This window comes from Patagioenas fasciata, chromosome 5 (assembly GCF_037038585.1).
Source record: "Patagioenas fasciata isolate bPatFas1 chromosome 5, bPatFas1.hap1, whole genome shotgun sequence".
Classification (NCBI taxonomy): Eukaryota; Metazoa; Chordata; class Aves; order Columbiformes; family Columbidae; genus Patagioenas; species Patagioenas fasciata.
In genome coordinates this window covers 46,967,374-46,978,912 of record NC_092524.1, presented here as the reverse complement: position 1 = coordinate 46,978,912, position 11,539 = coordinate 46,967,374, and the positions used below count along the sequence as shown (strand labels likewise).

Below are 11,539 nucleotides of genomic sequence, written 5' to 3'. Positions count from 1 at the left end.
CGCCGGGGGCCGCGCCCCGCATGGCCGGCGCACCGGGCACGGGGCGTCACCGCCCCCGCCTCGCCTCCGGAGATAACAAGGCGGAGGGAATTCGGGGAAGAGGGGAGAAAAAGCTCAGGCGGGGCGGCGCCGGGTGCCGCATCAGGCCGCCGCGGCGGGGGAGGCGCCGGCGGCCCAACCGCTCGCGGCAGTGACGGCGGGCACCGCGCGGGGCGGGCCTGCCGCCGGGGCGCCCCTGCCGCGCCGCCTCCACAGCGCTCCGCGGGGCGGGAGGGGACAACCGCCCCCCGGCAGATCCCGCACGCGGGGTAACAAAGCCCCCGCGCGGGGCGGGGCGGGGCGGTGCCGCGCTGGGCAGGGCCGGGGCTGGGCCGGGCGCCGCTCCCCTTCGCTCTGCTCGGCCCCGGGCCGGGCGGCGCGGGGTGTCATAGGCCCCTGTTCGCGGCGGACACCCACCGCCGTGCCCGGAGCCGCCTGGCCGCTCGCGGGGCGCTGGGGCGGGCGGGGAAGCCGCTGCCCGCGGGCGATAAGGCCGAGAGGCGGCTGCAGCCGGGCGATAAGGGGGGCGGGGCCGGAGCGAGCTGCTGGTGGGGCCGGGGCCACGAGGGGCGGGGCAGCGCAGCGGCCGCTTAACGGTCGCCGTGAGGTGCAGCTTGAGGCTGTGCGCGGGGCCATTAGTGCGCGGTGTGCGCTGAAGTTTAGGTGCGTGAGGGGGATGCGGGGCCGGGCGGCCGGAGGGCTCCGGGGAGGTGGTGCCGCTAGGCGGTAAAGCCCCGCTGGAAGCGGGAGCAGGTTTTCACGTGGGGATAACTTCGAGTAGCAGAAGGGCTGGATAAAATCGCAAAGTAGAAAGTGATTAGAAAGCAATGGGTGGCAGAGAAGGTAATAGACTGCTCTTGTTTTGACTTATCAAGTGGTGCGAAGTGGTCATGGGCTGTACCTGAGCCCTGGGTGGGCTACATGAAGTGGGTCTGTCTCATGGGAGGGACCACGCAGGGCTCTTCTGCCTGGAAAGAGGCAAAATGCATCTTTATCTGAGGCGTGGAGACACACCACAAGAGAAAGACCGAGCACTTCGTTCTGTCTTCGCCATCTGGTTCTCTGTTGCAGCCCTCCTGTGGTACTGTGCATCCGGCAGTTGTGATGGGAGGTTCTCCACACTACGCAGGACATGTGGGAGTCTGGTGCTGTCCACTGTGTTCCTGGTACAGCAGTTGTGCACTTTTCCATAAGACTTGGGCTATGTCTTGCTATGGGCAGGATTGCTGGCTGTGTTTTCTCCTCACCCCGTAATATCAATCCATTTTGAAAGCTGTAATATAGAAGTGTTCTGTAATGTAAGCACAGAGTAAAAGAAACGTATACAAAGTAACAGGTCAGCTGCTGAGGCACCTTCTGAAGGGCATCTTGAAATGCTGACATTTAGCACTCCAAACAAAGGGCTGTTGTTTAGCATCAGTGTGGGGAATGAGGGAAATACATCCTAGTTCTGGTTGCCATGGGATTTGATGTATCCTGAGCACTGGCTATAACCTCTTTGGAGTCTGGCAGAGGATTTCGGAGAGAAATGACACTTTTCTTGTAATGCTATGTGGACCCATGTTCACATGAGAGCATTTCTGAGGGGAAAATATGTGAACACAGTATCCCTGTTGAACTCAACATTGCCCAAATTGCTGGAAGGCTGATTTCCTTTCAGGAAAATTAAGCTAAATGCATGTCTTTGCTTCTGCCTTCCAAACAGATCACCAGCATTGCTTCATGCAATCTACATTGACTTCTGTAATACTTAAACATGTGCTTCTTCACTGAATAAGGATTTTCTCTTGAATGAGGACCTTGAGCGTTGCTGATTTATCACTTCAGTAAGGCTTTTTGGTGTTTTTATGGTTGTCTTTGCCTTCTACCTGTGACCAAGTGGAGATTGGTAGAAGTTGACTCATTACATCTAAAGAGATATCAAAGCCTGTGGCAGGAATCACTCTACAGCCCCCAAGTAGATGCATTTTGTAAGAAACATTCATGCCATCCCATGTCCTTGGCCTCTCCTTACCCAGTGGTCCGCAATTCCTCTACAGACACAGGACTGGAAGTGTCCCAGTCATGTGATGGCAGTGCACAGACATATTGAGGGACATCATCTGCAGTCTGAGCGGCAGGTGTATTTCCAGTAACAGCACTGGGAAAAGGACAGGGTGCAAAGGCTTTAAATGCTTCCATTAGAGCTGTATTGGCTCCCATGCCTGAAACTAAGAGCAGCTGTCCATAAAACTGTGGATGCTGGTTTTGATTTTGAGTTCTGGCACTAATTCACAGTTGGTAATTCACATTGCTTTCTACACCTCAGGTTTTCTATCTGTAAGAGGGAAATGCTAGTAACCTCAACTTGCAGCTAGAGGTATTGTAAAGATTAGTTGGCGTTTTTGGCATGTTAAGAATTATTCTTTCCCCAAAAGGAAAATAGTGTGTTATAGTAGAAGTGAAATACTATCCTTGTCTTTTTAATGCGTTAAAATATATTCTCAAATCTTGATTGGAGGAAATGTAGCTGATAATCATCATCAGGCCTCTAAATGGGGATTGTCAGGGGATTTTTGCTTCGGTTTATATTAATTCTTAGGCAGTGTCCCTCCCTGCTGGCGGTCACTTTAAATAATTTGTCAGCAGCACCAGCGAGGGAATTGAAGATAACATGGCACTGCACTTTGTTTAGCTGAGGAAGACTAGAGCACAGCCATGGCAAGAGAGCCAGTCCCTGCGGTGGGGACGGAACATAACTGTGGTGACAGTAGAGGACAGGGACTTTGCTGCCTCTCTGCACAGCAGGTGTTTCCTTGTCTGCAAATGTTGTTACCCATGGCACAGGCTGTGTAATGGGCATTCAACACTGCCTCTAATTTCCCCTAGCATATTACTGTGGCTAGGATGATGAGTGACCTGAAGACCATTTAATTTTTGTTTAATACCAATGTAAAACTTTCATTTACCTATGCTCTTTAGAGGAAGCCTGTGCAGGCACTCTGTGTGAATCATGCCTGAGATTGGTTTAAATGGGTACAGCTTTGTTAAGACAGGGTTGAGATTTTTTGTTTGTGAAACAAGAAATAACATTGATAAAGAATTGAAATTGAGTCAGCACTTCCTTGAATAAAGTCATTAAATAAGATATAAAATACTTGATAAAAGTGTTGAAGTGGTGTAGAGAGCACTTGAAAAACAAATTCTTCTGGGTGAATTGGGAGTTTTGTGTTTATTGGAGGGGATACAAAATTTGTTTCTGTAAACATGGGTAGTGAGTGATAGTGTTGATTTCCTGTTTCATAATGTCTTTTACTCTCTTTTTTTTTTTTTCCTAATTTCTGGCAATCATTTGTTATTGTGATGTCATTTTATTCTTAAAAAAAATCTTCAACAACACCAGACTGTTTTTTAGGCTGTGTTTTATGAACTCACACAGGAACAATTAAAACACTTAACAGATATTTCTAGCTATTGATGGCAATTTTAGGCCACTATTTCCATAGTTTAGTTAATGTACGTTTTCTTAGTGTGAATTAGAACCCCTCATATAACACTAGATGCTGGTTGGAGCATGAGCAAGGGTTGTGCTGTCTTTATCCATCTTGGCCTAACTCTCTGTGATCTAAGCTTCTCTGTGCCACTAACTTCCTTTTTTGTAACTGTTTTGGAGTGGTTCCCTTTTCTGTATTCCTGCAAGACCTCAGTGAAAAGCCTCATGTGACAAATCAGCAGCTTTCTGAATCTATTTCCCAGAGTTTATTTAGCTCCAAAGCTTTTATTAAAAACTCTTGGATTTCCTTCAGTGTTTTTTTTTACTTCTTAGTTCTATTTAATTCTCTGTGTGTGTTTGGAATGCTTCTTTCAAAGGCACCTGCATTTTGTCTAAACTGGTTTCAGAACTTTGCACAGAGTCACCCAGAGCCTCTGTATCACACAGGATAGCTTGCAACGTGCTTTGTGAGGGCTGTGTTCCTATGTATCACAGATTGCTTTGCACCTGTAGGGAATGTGTAGGAAATTTCCTGCAGATCCATGTATTTTCATCTAGGCTTGACTCTAGTGGTGGCAGTTAGGAGAGGAGGTGAGGAGCTGAAGGGCAGGAGGTGAGGTTTGCAGCTGCCTGGCTGTGCTTGGGCCCTGCAGTGTCTACCTGAGTCCCATGGCTGGGGGAGTGGGCCAGGAGGATGTCATGGTGGAGTCCAGGATGACCTTGGCCTAACAGGTTAGTGGAGCTACTGTGCCTGGTGAAGGGGTGGGGAGGAACCCTCCATAGCTTTCTTGTTGCAAATTCTCTATGCAAATTCATGTGAGATACGATGTTAAGTTGGATTCACAATACTTATGTTCTAAGAACATATTTACATGAACTTTTTTTTTGGTGTGGAACAAGTGAGGGAGCAGAATTTGTTAAGTCTAGGGGCAGAGAAGCCTAAAAGGGTACAGTCTTTAGATATGTAGAAGGCATGTCTTGTACTTCTAGAGTACACAGGACAGGAAGTAATACACACTTAAAATATAATGAGATTCAGTTACACATTAGAAAAAAACTTTCTGTAAGGACAGCGAAAGACTGGAAGAAACACCCTCAGCAAAATACGGAGTCCATATCATTGAAGTTTCAAGCACTGTTCATCAGTCAGCCAGGAGTTAGAGCCGATCCTTCTTTTGAGAGGAGGGGGAAGGACCTGTATGACCTGTTAATCTCCTATTCTCTGCATGAAAATCAATGGCCTAATATATTGACCACCGAAGGTGGGGAGAGACTTGCTGGTTTCAAGGGCTGTCTTGAAGTGAAGTAAGCTCAACTCAGTTTCATGAATGAACCTTTCTCATACAAACAACCTGTTGGGTTCAAGTTACCGCACTTATGTGAGAGAAACGTGTATGTCAGGGTGGAACATCAGAGCAAAGTGGCTTAATGAAAGTTTTCTTTTTTACACATTATGTGAATAATCTTTTAAAAGTGGTTTTTGTGTGTGTTATAAGATGCTTTGAGTTAAAGATAGAGGGTTGAAAATGTTTTAAGTGGTGTTTTTTGTTTGTGTGGTGTTTCTTTTATCTGTGTTTAGCTTCCTCCTGCTCACAACTGTACTGCCTTTAGTCTGATCATATGAATGTATGTGCAATGAAGTCCTCTACTGTGAAGAAAACCATTATGAGATCAGTATAGGGTTGGGCAGTATGCATATAATATATTGCAACAGATCTTTGCTCAGAGCAGGAATTCTACCTTTGCCCCTAATTCTGCTCTTGCCTCAGTTCTAATCAGGTCTATCTCGGAAGATAACAGCAAATTTTCTGTTATTTGATTGCAAAGCTGATGTAACCTTTAGTCTATCTGGGAGATTGATTGGTGTAGCAGTGCCAGAATAGCCCTATTCTGTGGGCAGCTAAGAATGCCTTCACCAGAGACTGATATAGTGACTCCACACATTTTCCTATTCAGGTGCAGTCATACTACTTACATTTCCCGTGTAGGTCAGATCAGAGAGAGGAGATTAAGATTCAATCAAGTTATCAAATGTCAGCAAATACTTGTGAAACTTTTGCATTTATCTTCCTTTATCATTGGCCTGTTGAGTTATCACACAGCCAACTGACCTTACCTTGTCACATCACCCAGGACATTTTGTTGTGGCATTCCCTGTTCTGTCTGTCACACAGGTGATACACCAGACATGCATCATCCAGCATGTGGAGATTCACAAATGGGACTCAAAAAGGCTGAAAGGTTAGGACTTGCTGGAGTGAGGAGATGTCTGTAGATAGTCATTGGAACTTTACAATTGACTGGATTTTTTTTGAGTTTCTAATCTGTTCTTAATAATACCTCTGCTTGATGAAAGGGATTCAGAGAGGGCTTGGGTGTGGAGTTTTAGAGCCGAGAAAGGAAACAAACAGCCCATCTTCTTGCATGCTCTGTGCCACCCCGGCTTAGGGGCAGGGTGTGAGACCAAAAGCTAGAGTTCTGGGTTGTGTGCAGAACTGGCATCTGAAGGTTTATTCATCTGAATAGGGAACAGAAAAGCATCATGATACTTGGGTGACAAGTGAAAGAACTGTAATTGGAAATGATTTCTGAAGTTCAGCTGTTTCTTTCAGAGAAAGACCGTAGCCTGATACAGTTTCACATCAAACCTCGGTGAAAGGAAGTTGCACAGCTAACAGGCATAAAGTATTGTACCTAACTGGTAAGGAAAAGAGGCTTTGTTTTGTGAAGAGAGTGGCAAAACCCAGTTTTAGGAGTCACAGAAGAGTTAATAGATCTTTTTTCTATGTGAATGCTAAACAGACAGCTCCATTAAAAACTGAGGTTATACTAGTAAAACAATGGTGGAACATATATTGAATATAAGTGTACCTGACTTTAAAGTTCATTATCTTCTCCAGTGGGCTTTTGGATAAAGCTAGAAGGTTCTTTTGTAATAAAATTCTTAATTTCCTTTCTGTCTATCTGATTTTTTTCTAGAGGTGGAGGGGAAACAGACTTCTATCCCATAAAACCTTTTTCCTGTTCTGCATTGGTAAAGAACAGACACCTCTGAAATATTTAACTGGAACCAGAATAATGAGTATACCAACACACTTGTATTTATTTAGATTTTTGGAAGAACTACTTTCAAATCCCAACAATGCTTTGTGTGAAATAGAAGTTGAAGCGTGCATTTCTCGCATCCAGACAGGTGTGCTGACCTTGGGCTATAATGTGTCTCTTTCTTATATAGGTCAGTGTGATCATTCATTTACATATATAAAAAATGCTACTCCCAAACTAACCAGGTTGGGAAGTCATCTGGAGCCTTAAGTTCAATTCCCTGTGCCAAGTCTCATCATGCATGTGATTTGAACTTAAGTCTGAGTCATGGAGTCACCCAAAAATTAATTTAGACAGATTTTATTCTAGCAGTTTAGTGGAGAACCAACTAGAAATGGGGTTCATCCAAAATTATCGAGCAATTCAACAACATTATAAAACACAGATCTGGATACTGGTTGGGGGTTCAGTTTAGACAATTTAGGCTCAAGGGATCCCAAGCTTCCAGAATGACGAGTCAAAATGTGCATCTTCCTCCTCATACAAAGTAAGGGCTCTTAAGGGCATCCAGAAGATCACCCATCAACAAGACAAGATATCTCAGTCACTGAGGAACAGCACTTACATGGTGTCCCAGTCCAAGGAGGAGAGGCCTCCACTGCTGACCTGCTGCTCCAAGGAAGACCAGCTCAACAGGGTCTCTGGTGGGCTCCATCTGTACTTTAAGTTGAATCAGAGCTGTAGTGGTCCAGGAGCCCCTCCTAACCTAATCTGTGATTCTAACCAAGGTGTCCCATTGGCAAGGCCACTGTCTGTCAGCCAGGGGTTGTATACGTGATCAAAGTGGTCCATTGGTCTGGAAGTTTCTGGCACTCTCGGGGTGGGCTGCGTGGAGTACACCTGCCACAGTCTGTCTTATCTTTAACTCTGCAGATTGGTGGTACATTCTGGAATGGGCACCTCTCCCTTTTGGTTTAGTCAGAAAATCCTCCCAGGACCTGAATAATCTTTCTTAGCAGAAATTTGTTTTTCTTCAAGAAGTTTCAATGAACTCACATTTTCCAAGAGCAAAGATATCTCCTCAAGAAAATTTTGATTAACCATTTTCTCAGTCAAATTGGTCCTGAGCAGTTTTCTGTTCACAGCTTGATCCCTTGATCCTTAGTGTTTCCAGTTTTAACTTTGTCATTTAGTGATAATAGTGTGATGTGTGGGTTGTGGTTTTTTTTTCTTCTTGTTCTGTTTTTGTTTTGTTTTGGTTTTGTTTGTTGGGTGGTTTGGTTTTGTTTTCCTCAAAGCCTGGGATAAAGTTATTGCAGCAAATAAGCTTCCAAGTGTTCTATGGGATTTAGAGATCTGTGCTTCATTCCCTCCCCTCTGGTACTCTGTTCTGTCTGAGAGTCCCCAGTTCTCTTGTTTGTATGCCTGCAATATCCTTGCAAAACATGGAAGTGCTACTCTTTCCATTCTGCAAATGGAGAAATGAGATAGAGAATTTGCACCTGTGCTCTTACTGTAGGTGAAGAGACACCTAAGTGGGCTGTGTGACCACTGACCTAGAGCAGTGTGCTCAGTGGAGTGAACCAGCTCTCTGGTTTAGCACCACGTCCAAGTGCTGTCTCTGGTTCATACTGGTACAGCAGTGCTGTGCCATGTGCAGTTCCTGGCTCAGGAACCTGCAGCTCGGAGTTCTCTGCAGTGAGGTGTAAACTGGTCCTGAATGACTTGTCCAAGATCACACAGAAAGACCCTGGTAGAGTAGGGACTTAATGTGAGTCTTCTCTGAAGCAGCAAGCCAACCTTCTTTAATTTTGTTTCTAGGCTATATAAATTGTAAGTGAATAAAAATTTTGTGCATTTGGAAAGACTTCAATGTTTTTTTGAAAGTAGGTTAATTCCTCTAATAGGATGGGTCTTGTGGACTGGAGAGAATTGGTTGGAATGGGATTAGTTATGCTAAGGAAATACATAGTTTGCTTTTCACTGTTGTAAATGCAAATAAAATTTTGATGGATCAGCCTTCCATCTTGCTTTTATTTATTGAAGTTAGAGTAGGAATGCACTGATCTGCCCTATGAGGGCAGATCCTGAAAGGGATTTCCTTCCTGAAAGGAATTGTTATACATTGAAGAATATATTAGAAGAATATTAGTAAAATGATTAATTCAAAAACCAGGTTAATCTCTATTAAGAAATGGTACACTCCTCTTGTCAGTGTTAATCTCCTGGTTCTTGATCTGCCTCTGACCCTGTTAATTTGTAGTCCTATTATACCCAACTTAACTGACAAGAAGGTAAAGATGGTGTTATTTTGAAGATGGTGTGGTTTGTTTTTTGTTTTTGGTTTTGTTTTTTTTTTTTTTGTGTTGTCTGCACACAGTTGAGTTTCATTAAAAATTTTCATAAGAGGGGAAAAACTCTCTGACTGAAAAGTGTAAAAGATTATGGAGAGGACAAAGCTTTTTGAAAAGTGTTGTAGGAGTTGGCAGCATTTCCTTCTCCAAACCAAGCCTCTGCAAACTCTTGTGTTACACATGGCATAAGAAAAGGATCTGAGAGGCTGCATTAGTGTCCTAGTTTGCACATCGCTCAAGTTGCAGAGTGTTTGTGCACTTCCTATTTGTTAAAAAGTACTGACTTCTGAAGACCTAAATCTAACTGTTGGTGCAGAGCTGCATAATTGACCATTCAAGCTGGAGATGCTCAGCTCAGACAAGTTTATTTACAAGTGGGACTCTCTGCTTCTTTCTCAAGTTTATTTTCCAGATATAAACATATAGACCCTTAAGAAAAGAAAAATGCATTTCCCTATATAGAAGTGCTCAAGAATACAGCTCTGCTTTTTTTTACCAATGTCTTGCTCTTTTCTCTTTGCTTCTTTCCAGTATATGTCTCCTTGCTTAGAGGAAAACTGACACATTAGGATGCCAAACAAGGACCAGAGAACAGGAAGCATTCTGAAAAGAATCTTGGCAAAATTACAACAAATCCAGTCCTATCCTTAAAGAATTTTACAGTGCAGTTCTTTGATATTAACCTGGTTGGTTGAAAACTGCTAATCTCTTAGTAGTGATACTTTTACATTCACTAATGGGTTAAATTTCTTTTGTAGGTACCTGATTGAAAGTGATTGATGCCACACAGTGCCATCTATTCATACAGAGGAGAGAATTTGTTACCTCAGATTTTGGACATAAGGTTGGGTTTGCATGGACTGTGGACTAAAAAATAAGTTTTCTAAGAGAATACCATTTAAGGAATATAGTGTAGGGCTCAAGGTGCACACTCTAGGATTGTAATGGACACTGCAGAGGCTTGAGAGGTGTTGCTTTCCACCCACGTTGTTAACTTTATTAATGTTGTGTTGGAAATTAATTGGACAGTCAATAAGTCTGTACCTGTAAGTAGGATTATATTTTTCACTCTTTCCACCTGGAGGTGGTGCTGAATCTAAGCTTCAGCTCTGAAACACCCTGACCTGTGAGTATTTGAAAGCTAGATTTTTTTTTTTAACTTCAAGCTTGCGAAGAGGCTGTGTTTGTGAAAGCTTTGTGCCGTATTTGATAATTGTTGCTGTTTCTCTGTAGAGTGATTACTTAGCATTTTTTCGGGTAAAAAATGTTACAGGCGGTGTAGGCATGAGAACAAAATGGGAGGAGTGACATCTGCTGGTTAATAATGAAAGTGCACATAACTAATTTTTTCCCCTCAAGACCATGAAAAGTAAATAAATTCCTAATAAATGGCCTGGGATCACTTAGAATTTATGAATCTTGAAATTTAGAGACAATTTGTTATCACCGCATCTGCTTCTGTCTGCCATCAGCCTCTGATAAGCAGTAACTTTCTCTCATGATGACTGATGCCATGCCTGGTTATTCTTAACACAGTCTAATGTCTTGTTTGTTTGTTTTTAGGTATATTTTTACATGGCTATCCCTTTCTCACAACCAGAATGACCTTAGGATAATTTTTTGGTTTTTGTTTTTTTTTTTTTAGGATGTTGACAGGAGGTAATCTCGTGAATAGCTTAGTTGTGGGGAAAAATTATTTGGAAAGAAACTAACTTCAGAAAATATCAGCTGTTTTCTTATACTGAGAGCCTAACTTTCTCATTTATTATTCTTGGTGTTAGAAGAGCTGACACTGTTCACTTCCACTGGGGAGGATTTGAGTTCTGGACTGGACTTTCATCATTCAGCCCATGTCTCTACAAGCTCAGGCGACCTTGTTGAATGGATTCTGTCTAAGGGTACAGAATGGACTACGCCTGTATGATCCAGGTGGAGGAGATCGGTAGTTTTAATAGGTTATTTTCTCCTGTAATTTCCAAAGGCTTGTTTTCTAGGCTACTGGACCAGTGTAACTGATGTTGCTACCACATACTTACAGACAAATTCCAGCTGTCCAGTTCCCATTGAAGTAGGAGCTAGATAAAAATCTCTGTTGCTCCTGGACAGTGCTTGGCTTCTTGTTTTATACAACACTATGATTTCAGGTTAAATTTGGAACACTGAGAAATGAGCTAGTGTATGAACATATTTTTTAGATGTCAGTGATTAAAAATGTTGTGCCTTCCTACTCACTTGGCAGGCTTTGGGGAGAATGCAAACACACATTTCTTCAGACTTGAGAAAGGAGGGGGCTTCAATGAAATTAGATCAGTCTCTCTCTTACTTGGCTTCCTGGGAAGTCACAAGTGTATTTAGAAATCCTCCTGTCCATCCATTATAGTATCAAATTGGGTAAGTTAGTTGGGTTGAGTTTAGACTCATGACCACTGCAGTTAGCCCAGTGTTATATGGCAAATCATATGCTCCAGAAGGCTTTTGGTATGTAATATATAAAAACACATATGCAGCTATGGAAAATTCTGGTAAAAGAGGTGGTATTTAATACCTAGGAGGAGCAGTGGCTGTGTCAATCTGTCACGTCTCATGAGTCTCTGATTTGGCCTTAGATCCATCTGGATGAGCCTGCCCA

At 43.3% G+C, this 11,539-nt stretch overlaps 1 long non-coding RNA gene across 1 annotated transcript; it reads left to right on the top strand.

Annotated features, from left to right (window-relative positions):
* Window positions 1–200: 200 nt before the first annotated feature.
* On the top strand, window positions 201–10,858 carry LOC139828119 (uncharacterized). The gene is made up of 3 exons (XR_011739405.1): window positions 201–308; window positions 9,669–9,754; window positions 10,692–10,858. It is a non-coding gene; the product is annotated as an uncharacterized lncRNA (long non-coding RNA).
* The last annotated feature ends 681 nt before the right edge of the window (window positions 10,859–11,539 follow it).